This window comes from Jaculus jaculus, chromosome 17 (assembly GCF_020740685.1).
Source record: "Jaculus jaculus isolate mJacJac1 chromosome 17, mJacJac1.mat.Y.cur, whole genome shotgun sequence".
NCBI lineage: Eukaryota > Metazoa > Chordata > Mammalia > Rodentia > Dipodidae > Jaculus > Jaculus jaculus.
This window is the reverse complement of record NC_059118.1, coordinates 14,062,086-14,080,852: the sequence shown is the minus strand read 5'-3', so window position 1 is coordinate 14,080,852 and position 18,767 is coordinate 14,062,086.

The window sequence follows — 18,767 nt, the reverse complement described above, 5'->3', positions numbered from 1 at the left end:
ATTTATTTACTTATTTTCCCTAGGTAGGGTTTCACTCTAGGCCAGGTTGACTTGGAATTCACTATGTTGTCTCAGCTGGGCTTGAACTCATGGCAATCCTTCTACCTCTGCCTCCCGAGTACTAGGATTAAAGGTGTGCGCCATCACAATGCCTGGCTCTGTTTATTTTTAATCATCAAAATTTTTCTCTTTCTTATAGTTTCTTCTTCCCACTCCAATCTGGAACTCAGCTGCTCCTATAATGGCCATCAATAGGACCAACTTGGGGTATTGGCGTGTCAGGATTGCTTTTGGGAGCAATCCAAATCCAGAATGTGAGCTACCAAGAACTGGGCATCTAGCACTGCCTGAGTTATCCACATGAAGGTGTGTGTTCCCACCTGCCAGCAGGTGGGACCTTAGGAGACAGCTGAGATCACCAGGAGGAATCAACAGGTATTCTGCTAGCCCCACCTAAACTCCTGGGCAGGATTAGGCCAGTGGTTGCAGCTGGTTGGAAGGGTCTCACTATTCAGACCCGACTGCCCTTTAGAAGTTGGGGGCATTCACCAGTGCGCTGGGCTGGGAAGGTGAGATGCGGTGCTTTGGACACCTAGCACCTGCCTCCCAGAGTGTGAGCGCTGCTCATCAGCCCAGCACAAGGGATCTGACACCGGCCTGTGCTGCCAGGGCCGCCTCAGAAGCCGCCGGGACCTCAGTTACAGAAGCTTTGTGCTGAGCAGCCCCAGCCCAGAAATGCTGGACTATCAAGCCCAGCATCCGCGGTACAAAGCCCGAAGCCGGGTAGCACGGAGCCTGTGGGCCATGCCAGCTGGTACTGGGTCCACAGGCAGCACGGTGTGAGCCCTGGTACTGCCCTTGTTGGCTATGGCCCAAGGAGAATGATTTGGGGATCCAGGTGGGCCCTCGGAATCTTCCGTTGACAACCGGTCCCTTTCAGTCACGGTTGTACCTGCAGCTGACAGGGTTTCTTCGATTGAGTATAAGCAGGAAGGAGCCGCAGAAAAGAAGGCTTTTATTGGGCTTTATACAGTTACTTTCCTTGTTTCTGTGACCAAATACTTGGCAAGGAGCAACTTAGGGGAGGAAGGGCTTATTTTGGGCTAGAGCGTGGGGGAATGCACTCCACCGTGGTGGAGGAGACGCAGCATAAACAAGAGGCAGTTGCTCACATTGTATCCATAGAGTGGTGGCTTGAATGTAGATGGGCCCATGACCCCAGACATTTAAAAATATTTTTAATATTTTATAGTATTAAATTATAATATTATAATATTTTATTTTTATTTGTTTTCTTTAGAGAGAGAGCAAGAGCGAGAGCGTGCGTGTGTGCACGAGAGTGAGAGAGAGAGAGAGAGAGAGAGAGAGAGAGAGAGGGAGAAGAAACAAATAATATACATGAAGCAGGGTCTCCAGCTACAGTAAAGAAAAACTCCAGAGGTATGTCTGGCTTACATGGGTCCTGGAGAATTGAACCTGGTTCCTTTGGCTTTGCAGGCAAGCACCTTAACTATTAAGCCATCTCTCCAGCTCAGCTTTATGATTAATCTTTCTACTTAGTCTCCAGCGGGAAGAACCCTATTAGAGGAGGTGTGTCAAGGGAGACAGGTCATCTGAGGTAAAAGGTTAAGACACAATTGCTGAAGATGCCGCATGTTGCCGACACAGCACACAGGATGGATGACCTGGCCCGGGTCCCGATGGGCGCCATCCCCGGATGCCTGGCTCAGGGAGTGCTGGAAAGTGCTTCGTGAGCTACTTGGGGGAAAGTGGCCACCAGTGCGGTGAGCAAGCAGGAGTTACAGCTGCTCAAAAGCACCCAGCCTGACAGGCCCCATGTACCTGGGCAGAGGTGGCACACAGCCCTGGTGGGTAACCAGTGGCTTTCTGACTGGCTAAGAAATCTCCTCGGGGGGGGGGGGGGGCTGGAGAGATGGCTTAGCGGTTAAGCACTTGCCTGTGAAGCCTAAGGACCCCGGTTCGAGGCTCGGTTCCCCAGGTCCCACGTTAGCCAGATGCACAAGGGGGCGCACGTGTCTGGAGTTCGTTTGCAGAGGCTGGAAGCCCTGGTGCGCCCATTCTCTCTCTCTCTCCCTCTATCTGTCTTTCTCTCTGTGTCTGTCGCTCTCAAATAAATAAATAAAAATTTAAAAATCTGCTCAGGGGAAAGGAACCCACGGCTGAAAATGGGAGCCAGGTCAGGATCTCATGGAGACCAAGATTATGTGCTCCAGTGACAGGCTCCCACTAGTCTTTTGCCAAAAGAGGGGCTACATCCGTGGAAACCTCTCTTAATTAATAACGCTTATCCCGCTTAGCTATGCTGACTTCATTGTCTGTGGGCGGATCCCTTCTTGCTTTTTAGCAGGCAGCGAGAACCGAAGGGTTAAAACCACCCCTTGCACTACAGCCAAGGCCTAGGTGAAGCCACAGAGGATTTGGTGACATGAGCTGGAGTGTCATTTCCGCAGTGAGCCTGACAACCAGCACCAGGGTGACGGAGACAGACCCTGAGGACACTCAACACCCGCTGGAGCAGAAACCCAGAGGCCCCTGAGAGCTCATCACTGAGGTCGACTTAAAACACACCCACCATGGCCCAGGGAATTTTGGGAAAGAGGGGGCAGAAAGATTTTAAGAGCCACAGACCTGGAGGGCATACCCAGAGGCGTTCTCCCCCTGAGCGACTGACTCATGCTCCCACAATGCATAACCCACATGCCATGCAGAAGACCAGCAGCCCCACTGAGGAAGGCCCTCAGCAGATTGGGGGCAGGAAGGAGGGAAATGATGGTACCAACACATGTTGTGCCCAAACAAAGCATATATTTAAAAAAAAAAAAAAGAAAGAACAGAGGGCAAGGGGCTTGGGTTGTGGCTCAGTGTAGAAAGCACTTTTTGTACAATCAAAAGGAACTGAGTTTCATCCCAACACCCACTTAAAGCCACATGCGATAATGGCAGTGTCGATAATTGCAGCACCTACGGCGGCAAGATGAGAGGTGAAGACAGGAGAAGGGGCAGAGCCTAGGAAGGGAGGTAAAAGCTCATAGGCTCACTCTCCTAACCAATGCACTGATGCGTGAACTAGATACCCTGCCTCAAACAAGGTGGAAAGGGGACTGGAGGGGATGGCTTAGCAGTTAAGGTGCTTGTCTGCAAGGCCAAAGGTCCCAAGTTCGGTTCCCTATGACTCACGTTAGTCAGATGCACAAGGGGGCGCACACGTCTGGAGTTCATTTGCAGTGGCTGGAGGCCCTGGTGTGCCCATTCTCTCTCTCTCGCTCTCTCTCTTTATCTCTGTCAAATAAATAAATAAAAATAAAATATTAAAAATATAAGGTGGAAAAGGAAGAAAAACACTCAAGGTTATACGCTGACCTCCACACATGCTCTGTGATACACAGCCACATATACATTGTACACACACACACACACACACACACACACACACACACACACGCACGCACAGAAAGTTATGTAAAAATTGTATGCAAATTAATTTTCCTGCCTAACATTGGTAATTAATTAACAACACAATGGAAACCCTTGTACAAAGCAGAGATTTGCAAATGATAATGAATGCTTCAAAGACCATGAAGATAACCTATTGCGAGGAGACGTGTGGGGTGAGGCAGTAGGATTGCTGGTATTTTGGCAGCCTGGGAGGGGGCGTCTTTTCATATAGTTTTCTGCGACTGAACATCAAGAGAGTTAATTGGATCTGATTCTCAAGTGAAGACTAGATTTAGACTTGAACCTTTCAGCAACTACCTAAAACTGAAAAAAAAAACCACATTTAATAACCAAATAAAATATATCGTAATGGTGTTATCACTCACAATGATCCTTGTAATAGATATTTAAGGTAAGAACATGGAATCATGAATAATTGAAGTCCTAACCTCATGTCCTAAATTTAGACTGTATGGCATACTTTATCCTTGGTGTTCTGATTCATAAACTTAATCCGAATTACTCTCATGAAAGAGAAGCAATGGCAAGTATGTATAAAAGGCATACATACAAGTAAAATAAAGCTTGCCCACATGTAAATGCATACAAGCAGCTCTGAGGTGCCAAGATAAGCGTTGGTAAATAATTTGTTGGCTTCCCACACGCACACCCCCTGGCATGCAACTCTGTGGCTTATCCTGTAAAGAAATAAAAATTGTCTAACTACCTCTTAAGTCTGGGGTGGCCATGTCTTCCCCCCCACCTATAACTGATAGAATGTGACAGAAATAATACCAAGAAATATCTGCCCCAAGCCTTAGTTTCTTTTGCGTTACTCTGACTTGCTGCATGACAATTATCAGAACTGCATCCCAGAGGAGGAGAGCTCATCCCAGCCCAGCCCAGCTGAGGCCACCTCGGCCATCTTTCCCCCAGGTGACCCAGCAGATGGACATGGCGATCCCTGAGTGGGCCCTGTGCTGGCTGAATTCCAACTAAATAGCTCCAGTAATCATGTGACATACAACGATTTAATCTTATTTAGGTTTTTCGGAGCTCCTTAGAACTGCTGGGCGATCATTTTCACTGTGTACAGGGGCATCTTGACTCAGTCCTCTCTAATTACTGCTTCTTCCGCTACCACTCTTACAATGACACCTACTTTAGGCCACCTGTGTCCTACACGCCTACTGGGCTCTTCTGATCCTTCCTGAAGCTTTGTGCTTCTTCATTCAATTCCATGTGCTACTACTGTCTTGCTTAGTTTATGAATCATGTATTCAGCTAAATATCTCTCTACCCATTCACTATATATATATATCTATATATATATAGATATATACAGGAATGTATAGTGTATTACAACTGATGGCCATGAAACAGATAACAAAAACAGATATGTAAATAATCTATATATATCTATCTCTATATATATCTATATATAGATATATAGAGATATAGAGATATAGATATAGATATAGATGATATAGATATCTACATATCTCTACATCTATATATGTATTTGATACAGTTCAATATGTTATTGACTAAAATAACCAAGAAGCTCCATCTTGTTCACTAGAGAAAAAGTAAAATTGGAATGGGGGTCAGGAACAGAGGAAAAGAGGGTGCCAATGCATGTCATATATACATATATATATATATATATATATATATATATATATATATATATATATATACAATTTTTTAGTGCTGTAGGACTTTTGTTGTATAAAGTATGACATTATACAAGTAATAGTATTATATTGGAAAGAAAATTTGTTTAATTCTTTCCAACTTTTTGTGCATCTGGCTTATGTAGGTCCTGGAGAATCAAACATGGGTCCTTTGGCTTTTTAGGCAAATGCCTTAACTGCAAATTCATTTCTCCTGTCCTAAAATATGTAATTTTTAAAAAGAGTTTGGGCAGAAGTGCTCTGTGGAAGTGAATAATGTGCCCAGAAGCCATGGGTTGTTAATAGAAAATTCCAAGTGCCAGTGGTGGGACACCTTCCAGACAGTAGTTAAGGGAGGCCTTTGAGACCCCAAACAATACAGGCCATTGCTCAGGTTCTTGCCACTCAAAATAGATAGTGAAACTATACTGTTGAAGATACCACATGCTTGAGTTGCAGGACACTGAGAAATCAAGCTAGCAGAAGCCTCCACTCAACAGCTTAACAGGTACCAGACACTGAAAAGCACACAACCGACCAGCTAGGCAAGATGTGCCCACTGGTGCAGCAGTGGCATGTGTATCAGAGGTAACCAGCTGCTCCCTCTGATTGGATTTGAGGCCCTCTCCCTGGGTGGGAATCCATGCCTGATACTGAAAACCTAGTCAAAAGCTTATGGCCTGAAAGTTCATAAGCAATAAGGGGGAAAGCTGCTACTGTTAATTTAGCTAAATTGGATATATTATGTCCAGCAAAATACCCTCTAAATATAAGTGTTTACATATTAATAGTGCTCTCACTGTTGGTCAGGCGAGCTTCTCTTTACAAAGAGCTGAGGGTCAGTATAAATTGAGTGTTCAGCCCTAAACGAGACATCTCTATCATACCCTTCTGGGCTCAGGAACATTGTGGAAGAGGTAACAGGAAGGATGTGAGAGTGAAGGCTGTCTTCCAGACACAAAGTGGCCTCACAGTGGCTATTTCTATCTGCACAAAACTGTTTAATGTGAGGGTAAAAAAAAAAGGCATCAAAATAGAAGCAGGGCTAGTTGGACAGAATCAGGGGTTCAGTAGAGGGTGTTGGGGAGGGAGGAACAAAACAGGATAGTGGGAGGAGGGGTTATCCTCAGGGTATTTGTATACATGGAGATTGTCCATAAAAACATATTTCTGGGGCTGGAGAGATGGCTTAGCGGTTAAGCGCTTGCCTGTGAAGCCTAAGGACCCCGGTTCGAGGCTCGGTTCCCCAGGTCCCACGTTAGCCAGATGCACAAGGGGGCGCACGCGTCTGGAGTTCGTTTGCAGAGGCTGGAAGCCCTGGCGTGCCCATTCTCTCTCTCTCCCTCTATCTGTCTTTCTCTCTGTGCCTGTCGCTCTCAAATAAATAAATAAAACTTAAAAAAAAATATTTCTGCATGTGTCTGAGTACTCGCTATGCTTGTCACTAGTAAGAGGCATAGCTGCATAGCTGACTACATTTTTGATTGGCACAGAAAGGAAAAAAAAAAAAAAAAACTCTCAGGACGATTAAAAAAAAAAAATCTTCCCCAATGCCTTCTCTTGGATACATGGACCTCATTGTTTCCAAAGGCATAAAGGATGCTGTCTGGGCCCTGATGGAAGAAAGAAGGCACAGACTGTATACGAGCCCACAGGCTGGGGTGGGGTGCTTTCACACCGCCAGGGGAAGAGTGGTGCTCATGAAGTCAGGAAGCAGTAAACTCAGACGCACTTGTAGAGAACACATTTCCTGTCACAGCAGCCCTACTGGAACTGGGATCCTAGGATGGCCTCAGGAGTTTCAGAAAGAGCTTTGCAAGTATTACATATCACTTAGGATGAACACCACAGTGGTTCGGTGAATTCAAGATCACAGCGCTAAGTATTCCACAGAGATGATGGTGAATTTGAGGGATTTCATACATCTTTCCTTCCAGACTTAGAAAGGCAAAAAAAAACTAAAAACAGATCTGTTTAAATCTACTCCCCCCCTCTTTTTTGGTAAAGAAATACTTTGCTTTATTAAAATTGTTATTTTCATATGCCCTAGATTCAGTATACTGTCGAGTTTTGTCAAGATGAAAGGGTAGAAATATTTCATAATTAAAGGGGGGTGGGAGGGAACATTTCCCAGAGAGAACTGATGAGCTATTTTTTATTTGCTTGTGTGTGTGTGTGATGCATGCATGTGTGTATGTGGCACATGTGACCCACCATGTCCTCACCCAAAGTGGGGTGTGCTCACCTGGGATTGCCAGGGTGTGACATTGGGTGTCCCACTCTACCTGTACACATTGATCCTTGTCATTTTTGTCTGCAAGTTATGGCGCTGCTAAGGTATCTGGTGCTCTGAGGGATAGGGTTACACCTATGTGTGGCCATGCTCAGTTATTTATGTGGGTCCTACGGGTTGAACTTTAGCACCTCAGGTCTCCTCAGGACTTCACACTTGCACAGGAAGCACTCCTAACAACTGAGCCATCTCTCCAATCCTGATAAACTTCTTTTCATTTTCTGTTTTCCTTTCCTGTCTATGTTTGTGTGTCTGTGTGTGGTGTATGTGCATGTACATGTCCATTTATAGTGGGGACATGTGCCATCATACCTGACATGCATGTGGTTTCTGGGGATCTGAACTGAGGTCTTTATGCGTGTGCAGCAAACACTTTACCCACCGAGTGATCATCTCCCCAGCCCTGTGTTAATGGGCTTTTGAATCATTTCTATTTTGGGCTATTCTCATGGTGCTCCATGACCATTCTTTTTAAAAAAAAAATTTTTTTTTGTTGTTTATTTCTATTTATTTGAAAGAGATGGACACAGAGAGAGAAAGAGGCAGATAGAGAGAGACAGACTGGGCGCACCAGGGCCTCTGGCCACTGCAAACGAACTCCAGATGCGTGCGCCCCCTTGTGCATCTGGCTAACGTGGGTTCTGGAGAATCAAGCCTTGAACCGGGGTCCTTAGGCTTTACAGGAAAGCACTTAATCGCTAAGCCATCTCTCCAGCCCTCCATGACCATTCTTGAACACGCATTATGTTTAGGTTTAGTAGAAGCATCCTATGGTTTTCCAGAACTCTACAAGGTAATAGGTCCGCTCGCCCCGCGGGGGGAGTTCCTAGCGCTCCACTCTCTGCCAATACTAGGCATTTTCCTGTAGAGCTATCATGGTGGCTAGGTGGTGATAGTTGATAGGGTTTAAATTTTGTTTCTGGGACTGGAGGAGATTGCTCAGTGGTTAAAGACCCTTGCTTGCAAAGCCTGATGGCCTAGGTTTGATTCCCTAATACCCATGTAAAGCCATTTGCACAAAGTGGCAGATGTGTCTGGAGTTCGTTTGCAATAGCAAGAGGTCTTGGTATGCTCATACACACAAAATCTCTCTCTCCTTATAAATAAAAAAAATTTAAAAATAAATTTCACTTCTGGAGTAAATATGAAGTTACACATCCATTTCCATACCTAGTGGTGTTTACATAACTCATCTGTTTTGAAGGGCATGTTAAACTTTATTCATTTTTTTTTCTACTGGACTTACAGTTTCATTCTTCATGAGTTTGTAATTATTGGTGTCACACCTATGTCCCACACTAGCTGTTGCCATTCACACATAATTTAAGTAAGGGTCATAACGTGCTTATCCCTTTTCGGTATTCTTCAAATTTTTAGTTTTGATTTTTGATACAGGGTCTTACTCTGTAGCCCAGGTTAGCCTGCCTGGAATTTACTAGGTAATCCAGGTTGACCTCAAACATGCAGTGATCCCCTTATTTCAGCCTCTCTAGTGTCAGGATCACACGCTTTTGGCTTTTGGTTCATTTTTAACAATTACTTTTATTTTTATTTTATTTTGAGAGCGAGAGACACAGAGAGAAAGACAGATAGAGGGAGAGAGAGAGAATGGGTGCGCCAGGGCTTCCAGCCTCTGCAAACAAACTCCAGACGTGTGTGCCCCCTCGTGCATCTGGCTAACGTGGGACCTGGGGAACCGAGCCTTGAACTGGGGTCCTTAGGCTTCACAGGCAAGCGCTTAACCGCTAAGCCATCTCTCCAGCCCCATTTTTAACAAATTTTAACTTATCACATTTGCTTTGCCTATAACATTAGCTCATACACTTTTTGCTTAGCAATTTCCTGATTATCCCCAATTGTCAAATATATTTTTTGTACTTTAAGATCTTTATTGTTTTAGTTTTCACAAAAGCATTTTACAATACATCTTTAAATAATTGTTATGCGATAGGGATTGATTGATTTAATAATCTGTCTCCCCCCACACACATACACACTTATATCTGAGAAGTTGATGAAGACTATTTTATTAAGTGAAAAGCCTCCATTAGCATAAGAACAATTTTGAGTTGGAGAAATTACTCAGTGATTAAAGACTTTCCTGCAAAGCCTAATGACCCAGGTTTGATTCTCTAGTCCCCACATAAAGCCAGATGCACAGAGTGGAACATGCCTCTGGAGTTGTTTGCAGTGGTTAGTAGCCCTGACACACCCATTCTCTCTCTCTCTTTCTCCTAGCAAATAAAAAATAAATAGTTTTAAAAGATCAAGAACAATTTGCAGTATCAAGGAAAGTAAGCTAAACTCAATTAAACATGTTCTTGCTGAGAAAAGCTACAATAATTGTGAAGATCAAAATCGGACTACAAGCTTCCTAGAAGCCAAGTGAAAAGGGAAAAAAGAGCTGTCTTGACACCATTATACCCTAGAATGGAAGATGCTACTTCCTAGGTGAGAAAACAATTTCTTCCTTGTATTTTTTTTTCTTTCTTTCTGAGAGTAGTTTTTTATCGACTGAAGGATTTGCAGAAAGGCATTAACTGCAGAGAATTTTTTTTTTTTAATTTTCCTTTCAGAGTCATGAAGATGAATGACAGCTGCAAACCAGCATCAAATCACAGCTGCTTTTCTTGCCCATTCAGTGCAGGAGTACAGGGTGTTTATGTGACAGAAAACACAGATCCTGAAATAACCAAACAATTAAACAAAAAAGAGTTTCCCTAGAGACCACAACAGAATTAGTTTGTGAAACGTGGAAATATATTTAATAAGACATCAAGGTGCCACCACTTCAAAGTAGCAAAAGTTCAGACAACACGGGAGGTAAAAATGGTTTTGAGGTTGGAGAGATGGCTCGGCAGTTGAAGGCCCCGGACTAAAGGCGTGCCGGCCCCAGTTCAAGTCTCCAGCACCCATGTAAGGCCAGATACAACGTGGATCAGTCATTGTAAAGGAGCCGGGAGAATCTGCACAGGGAGCGGCAGACATAAAATCAAGGGAGCCCCTGTCTAAAGCAAGGTGGAAACGTGGAAGGAGATGACTGTTCCTCCACCCCAGGCCCGGGTTGTTTTTATATCTCCACTGGTATGCAGTGACATGCAGGCACACACACACACACACACACACACACACACACACACACACACACACACCACTGAAAAACAGATCAGTTTAGCAGCTGGAGTTGACTTTATCTCCATGGACACAATACAAAGGACAAGCATGTCCTTGGCAAGAAGGTCTGGTCACTGTTGACAGCATGGGCAAAAGCAGGCTCTTTCCCCATGTGGCCTTGGCACAAGAAACCTTTTCCCTAGGGAGAGGCAAACACATGCCTGTTTACCCCAGCTATGCCTCAGACAACACCCCAAAGCACCACTACACCAAAACCAGTTGCGGTGAGCCCATCAGGTTATGGGGGTCACTTACAGAGCCTGGGGGAGGGTCTGCTTTTGGGAGCATGGATGACTCAAAGGCATCGTGGAAAAGCCCACTCCAGGTTAGGTGACACCTCACAGAAGCTCGTCTCTCAAACACGCTGAACAACTTGCAGGTAGCTCAGCAGGTGGGAGGGAGGCTCCCCAAGCTCTTGCTCCCCCTTTACATAAGCTTAGGATGGAGTCTGGCAACCATCTGCCCAGACTTGTTGACCTCCCCAGTCTCTCCTGAGGCCTTCTCCTCCCCTGCAGAAGGCACCGGGAATGCTTCGATTCCGAGAACATCGCGTACACAACACTTGGTTTAGAAAATAAAACTGTGTATTTCTGACTGCCCAGGGTCATCTTTGTTTGAAAAATACTTTTTATTTTTTAAAATTTATATTTGAGAGAGAAAGAGGCAGGCAGAAAGAGAGAGAGAGAGAGAGAGAGAGAGAGAATGGGCACACCAGGGCCTTCTGATGCTGCCAATGAACTCCAGAAGCATATGCCACCTTGTGCATCTAACTGGCTTACTTGGGTCCTGAGGAGTTGAACCTGACTCTTTTAGCTTTGCAGGCCAGTGCCTTAACCACTACATCGTTATTTAGAGTGTTGACTCTTTCATATGAAATGGAGCCCACATGAGAGTGTGTGCCTGCCTCCTCGGGTGGTGTTTGCCTGGCACACACATGCGTTAAATAAGGCTGACACAAATGTTGCCATATGTGACACATGCCAGCAAGGACACATCTAACGCAGACGAGGAGTGGATAAGGTGCAGGCGCCCGGGACACTGAGGGGAACTGAGTGGCGTGTAGCAATCACTCCTGGACTAGTGGGGGCACAGAATGAGCCTAGACCCAAAGGAAGTCTCTAATGATGGTTCCCACAGGAAATCACTCATAGCAAAAGAGAAAACGTAAAATGTTCACTAAAATGCATAGGTTTCCAGATAATGTCTCAATGAGAATTCCAGGTAAACTTCCAAGCACATGTGTCAGCTTCTTATATATACTGAAGATGATATTTAAGAACACACTGAGAGGGCTGGAGAGATGGTTGAGTGGTTAAGAACTTGCCTGTGAAGCCTAAGGACCCCGGTTCGAGGCTTGGTTCCCCAGGTCCCAGGTTAGCCAGATGCACCAGGGGGCGCACGCGTCTGGAGTTCATTTGCAGTGGCTGGCAGCCCTGGCGCGCCCATTCTCTCCCTCCCTCCCTCCCTCTCTCTCTCTCTCTCTCTCTCTCTCTCTCCCTCTTTCTCTCTCTGTCACTCTCCAACAAAAAAGAACACACTGAGAAAATTGGCTTACCCTCTGTATGTGAACACCACTACAATAATAAGGCATTGTCTCTTTCCATTTAATTCAAGAAGTCAGGGAACTTGTATACTACTAGCTGTGTGTGTGTGTGTGTGTGTGTGTGTGTGTGTGTGTGTGGTATTGATGCTCAAGACTTGAGATATAAGAGAAAGGATGTTATATGTAGAAGCATGAAGAAATAGATATATTATGCACTCATTGAATAGTAAATTATTTTGAAAAGCAGTTAACCAATTGAAGAACATTTAAATCAGATTATAAAAAGATAGAATAGGGTTGGAGAGATGGCTTAGTGGTTATGTGCTTGCCTGTGAAGCCTAAGGAACTCGGTTCGAGGCTTAATTCCCCAGAACCCATGTCAGCCAGATGCACAAGGGGGTGCATGCATTTGGAGTTTATTTGCAGTGGCTGGAGGCCCTGGCATGCCCATTCTCTCTCTCTCTCTCTCTCTCTCTCTCTCTCTCTCTCTCTCTCTCTGTCTCTTTCTCTCTCTGTGTCTGTCGCTCTCAAATAAATAAGTAAAAAGAATTAAAAAGGAATAGCCAAGCGAGGTATGAGATATGGAAGCCTTCATGCTTAGATGTATGTGTATGTGCATGGTTGTGTCAAAAGTGTCCTAAGATATTGTCCCCAGCACCTTTGTCATGACTGTAGCCCCTCCCCCAACATTCCTCTTGTCTTTTTCCAGGATTCCAGTTACAACTTTACGTTTTGCATTTAAAAGGAGCAGAATGCAGACACCTGAGTCCTGTGGGCTTTTCCAGGCCTTCCTTGGCATAGCCAATCACTCTGGTTGTTACATCAGGGAAGGGGGGTGCTACCTACCTCGCTGAGCTGGGAAATCCTTCAGGGCAGCCACCACGCAGGCGTGCTGAAGCCATGCATCATGAAATTATCTTCCAACAGGCTGGACTGCAAGGGTTTTCATCTCTCTTTCAAGCAACTGCTTTAAAAAGCATCTCACTGTTTCTCCCTTAGGAAATTATTTCATTGTATAATTGCCCTTGCTTCAAGTGAAATTTTCTTAATGTCCAATTTGAATTGCTTCTTTTTTTCAGTCTCAGGCCATTGCTCTCTATTACATTCCTATTAAGCACCTTAAGTAATTCCTTTCTCTTTGGGAAAGGATGAAATTGGCTTGCACATTTCATCTGAAAGTGTGGCCTCATGCTTCTAGACCAAAAAATTGAAAACACTTGAAAATGACAGATGATCATCATGTTTATGGAAGAGGCAGGTGATTTTCTTACTTTTGCATTCTTACCAGCTTGGAAGCAATTTTTTTGTTTTGTTTTGTTTTGTCATTTGTACAGGGAGCCCAGAACATTCCAGGTATGTGTGTTTCCAAACATGCTATCATGGAAGAGGAAGGGCATTCAAACACATTCAAAGAAACATGTGCCTGCCTTACTGAGATTCATGTCTGCAGTAGTTTGAATGTGAAATGTCCCCTAGAACCTGGGATGTTTGTGATTAAGCCTCCTACTTAAGGTCCAGCTGGTTAAGCCTTTGGAAGGTGGAGCTTTGTGGGAGTGGATGATGTCAGTCGGGGTCAGACCTCGGGATTTTAGAATCCAGTCCCACTGACCAGTATTATCTAGCGCACTCTCCCTACTTCCTTGTTCACACGTGAAGGTGTGAGCCAGCTTCCTGCTCCCGTCATGCTTTCTCCATGGTGACGACACTTTCCCCCAAAGCTCACATAAGCTAAAATAATCTTTCCTTCCACAAGCTGCTCCCAGTAGGGTGTTTGGTTCTAGCAGTGAGCAGGGAACTGCTACTGTGTTGCAAAGGAGAAAGCCCACCTGCAGATACAGATGTATCTACTAATTAGCTTTACCAAGATATGGAAAGACTGGCTGCAAATGGTGAGCCAAGCGGCTGAGCTACATGAAGGTAAGGAGGAGTCGTACGCAGCCTGCCTGCAATGTAAACCTTGAGGGTCTCGTGGCCTTGACCACAGTAAACCACTCCTGAGACGCAGGGTGAGCCCTAGGGCTATATGCTTACTCTCCAATTTACCCACAAGATCTGCCGTCTGCCGCTTCCTGCTCTTCTCGTGGATCTTTGGGTCCTACACCGAGAGACATAACTTAGAACTTAATGAGCAGCCCCGTGTTTAAATGTAAGATGTCCACAGACCTATGGCTCACTTTCTCCCTCCTCGTGCTTTTCCATGCCCTCAGCTCCCACATGCCGTCTCATCTCCTGTGCGCCCCGACTCTGAAAAGATGAGAACTTAGACATTCCAAGCTGCCACTTGGGGCTGGGGATGTGACCACAGGGGTAAAGTTGCTGGCTGAGCAAGCATGAGGACATGAGCTCCATCACCTGAGAAAAAAGCTGGGCCTGGCTACACACGCCCGAAACATAAGCTCCGTGGGAGACGGAGCCACAGGCGTGGCTGGGGATCCCGAGTCAGCAGTGTAACTGGAAACCATGGAGCCCCAGGTTCGGCGAGACCGAGGGAAATCAGGACGACAAACGATAGAGAAAGACACAACATCTTCTTGTGGCCTCCCCACTTGTGCATATGGGGACTGTGCATCTGCATATCCACATGTAAACCCCTCCCCCCCACACATGCACACAGTATACACAGCAAAAAATAATCTGTCTCTTCTCTTCGTGGATTGAGGTAGGACTCGGTGGCTCATGGCTTGCCCAATATTGGAAACCCTTGAGTTTATGTTGTCTACTAGTGCAAAGAAATACATGATGTATAAATTACTAGGCTTGGAGCAAGGGCTCAGTGGGCCGAGTGTTTGTCACACAAGCATGAGTTTGGGTCCCCGGCACCCACATAAAATTTCAGTTCTAGTGGCATACTCCTGTAATCCCAGTGCTGGGGAGGCAGAGACAGGGGGATCCGTAAGTCTTACTGGCCAGCTGGGGTAGCGAAGCTAGCCCCTGTCTCGAATGAATAAGATGGAGAGCAATTGAGCAAGACACCTGATGTCTGCTTCTGGCAAGCACACACATGTGCCCATATACCCACAAAGAAGCATGCCCACATGCCTGCCCATGCCAAAGTGTAAACATTTAAGAGGTAGAGTGGTCTGTACCTTATATTCTGCAGCACCATTTGATCTGGAACAGTTTTCTATCTGTGGTCTCTCCTTAGCCGTGTCTCAGATTCATTCTGAGGTTTGGCCCTGTTCCAATTTATATCCTCTACCGTTCATTCGAGAAATGGCCTCTTCTCACTCCTATCCCAGCATGCTCTGGTGCAGAAGGTCATGTCTAAGAAAGAATATGTGCTGTGTGTCTTCTAAAGTTATGGACCCTGGGGGGGGGGGTGACATCTCAGTCAGTAAAATGCTTACTGTGCAAACGCCAGGGCCTGAATTAGGGTTCCTAACACCCACAGAAAATCCAGGCAGGGTGGTTCTAGTCTTTAGTTTTAGTGCTGGGGAGATGAAGAAAGAAGGATTCCACAGGGAATTGATGATGGCTAGCTAGCCTAGCAAACCCAATGAGCAAGAGTGTTGTTCCAAAACTAAGATGCAGGGCTGGTGAGATGACTCAGCAGTTAAGGAGCTTGCCTGTAAAGCCTAACAACCTGGGTTCTATTCCACAGTACCCATGTAAAGCCAGAAGCACAAAGTAGCACATGCATCTGGAGTTTGTTTATGGTGGCTTGATGACCTGGTATGCCCGTTCAGTCTCTCTCTCTCTCTCTCTCTCTCTCTCTTTCTCTTTCTGTCTTTACCTGCTTGCAAATACATAAACAAAAAGTATTTTAAAAATAAAAATAGAATAAGGTGGAGAATAGTTGAGGAAGACACTGCCTGACGTTGTGCTCTGTCTTCCACATGCAAGCCACACACGTCCAAACACAGGCTGACACACATGCACACTCTTATGCATGCGAGCGTGCCAAGTGTAGGGCTGGGCCTCACTGTAACTTTTCACACCAGTGGTGGCGGTGGCTAAGCAGTAGACCTTACTTGGTGCTGTATTTAACCTGTGGCCTGCAGAGGAAGAGCCTGGCCAAGTGAAGCCCGTCCTACTCGGGAGACAGACACCTCCACCTGGCCCGTGAGTGAGATCATCTTACCTCACGTTCAGAAGTCTTCACAAGAGGCTGGTTGCTTGTTAATACTGTCTGACTTCCAAAGTAGAGCCAAGAGGCCATCTCTAAAGTTCCTTGTATTCCAGCCATCCATCTCCCTCTCTAACATCCTGAATTAGATTTCACAATTCCTTGTGTTTCTATTTCTTGTGGGCATCCCATTGCAGCATGTCCAATTTCAATCTACCCAGCATGGTCCAGAACAAAGGTATCATAAGACTACAAGTAGAAGCACTGTTGGTTTCTCAAAAATTCCTGTTCTTTTGAATGTGTGTGTGTGTGAGAGAGAGAGAGAGAGAGAGATTGAGAGAGAGAGAGAGAGAGAGAGAGAGAAAAAAGAGAATATAGGTGTTCATGTATGTGGGTAAGGGTGCACACATACCATGACACGTGTGTAGAAGTCAGAGGACAACCTTGCGTGTCTGTCTTGACCTCCCATCTTGTTAGAGGTAGGGTCTTTTGCTCGCCGCCGCAAACAGCAGGCGATCTGGCCTAATAGCTTCAGAGGTTCTTCTGTTTTCTCTTTCTGTCACACGGGACCTATCCTGGGGTTACAGACGCGCACACTGCTTCAGGTTATAGCTGGGCTCTGGGGACCCAAACTCAGGTTGTCACCCTTGTTCAGCAAGCATTTTACCCACTAAATATCTTCCTAGCTCCCAATTTTCCATCTTCATGTTATTTTGTTTTTTCAGATGAGCCTTGTGGATTTTTTTTTATTATTATTTATAAACTCACATAATATATTCTGGAAAATTCACAAAGTTCTTTAAAGTAGGGGCTTCCTGGACTGTGGCTCAATGTTTTGAAATTAGTGCTGATGCAGTAAGAGCTTGCAGAGTGATTGCATACGTACGTCATTCTTCTGCTTCCCCCACACACAGAAGTGTGAAGAGTCACGAGAGAGGGCGGATGCGGACTGCTTGTAAAGCTCCTGGTCTGGGTTCAGTTCCCAAATACCCACTTCACGCCAGACACACAACGTGGGAGCTTGCATCTGGAGTTCCTTCGGAGTGTCAAGAAGCCTGAAGTGCCCACACTCCCCCTATCTTTCTCTCTCAAATAAATAAAAGTATTAAAAAAATGATTAGAGACCATTATATCCATGTACTTTATCCCTCTATAAGTGTTCATTCACAGATATAAATATTGACATCAAGTCCTTTAATACTAAAGATGCCAAACAGGGCCAGGGAGCTCCTCAGTCAGTCAGGCCCACACTGCACAAGTGTGAAGGCCTCAGTTCAGAGCCCCTACATGCACAGAAATACCAGGTGGGCTTGAGGACCTGCCTGGTTGTGCCAGCACTTGCGGGCAGACAGAGGGAATCCCTGGGCAAGCTGGTCAGCTGGACTGAACAATTCAGCAAGATTCGTGCTCACTCGAAGGGCCTTGGCTCCATAAATAAGGGATAGGGAGTTGGAGGGAGTTGTCTACCCATGGCCTTCACACACATACACACACACGCACACACACACATGCACACACACATGACACGCACGCAAATATGTGCACACACGCACATCACACACACGTATAAACACATGAAAAAATTTCCAAATTAACTCCCAGGAAGGTCGCCTGAGAGCTGGTCCTTCCATGTTCCCACACCCATGGAGGAAGTCACACGTTCAGCAGCAGCTGCACCACGCCACAGTCAGGAATGGAGTCATGGTGCTGTCTTCATTGAAAATAAAACAGGAGTCCAATTTTCATTCTTTTTTTTTTTTTGTTATTTTGAGGTAGGGTCTTTCTCTAGCCCAGACTGACCCGGAATTCACTACATGGAGTCTCAGGGTGTCCTTGATCTCAAGGCAATCCTCCTACCTCTGCCTCCTGAGTGCTGGGATTAAAGGCGCGTGCCACCACGCCTGGCCAATAAAAGGTGTAGTCAAGGCTGGCCTCGAACTCAAGATCCTTCTGCCTTTTCAGAACTATCCTACCGAAGTGCGTCACCACAACTGGCCCAATTTTTACTCTTAATTTAGGGTGTTCTGATATATTCTTAAGCCCCTCATTGCATCACTCTTTTGTTCCTATGATGAGAAAAGCAAAACTAAGAAAATTATGGCTGTGTTTTGGAACTTTTTAGTATCAGGTGATATGTTATATGTTTTCAGAAATAACGGTTTTAAAAAATATTTTTATCTATTTATTTCAGAGAGAGAGAGAGAGAGAGATAGAGAGATAGGAGAATGGGTGAGTCAGGGCATCTTGTTGCTTATAAGTGAACTCTGGACACAGGTGTCATTTTGTGAATCTGGCTTTACATGGCTATTGGGTAATTAAACCCAGGTCAAAAGATATCTTTAACCACTGAGCAATCTCCCCAACCCTATATAGATAGATAGATGATAGATAGATAGATAGATAGATACATAGATAGATAGATAGATAGATAGATACATAGATAGATAGATAGATAGATAGATAGATAGATAGATAGATAGATAGGCTAAACTTGTGTCTTAACTTCAGTTGCCCTTAGAATATCCTGCTTCATATAACAATTATAAATTACATGAGGAA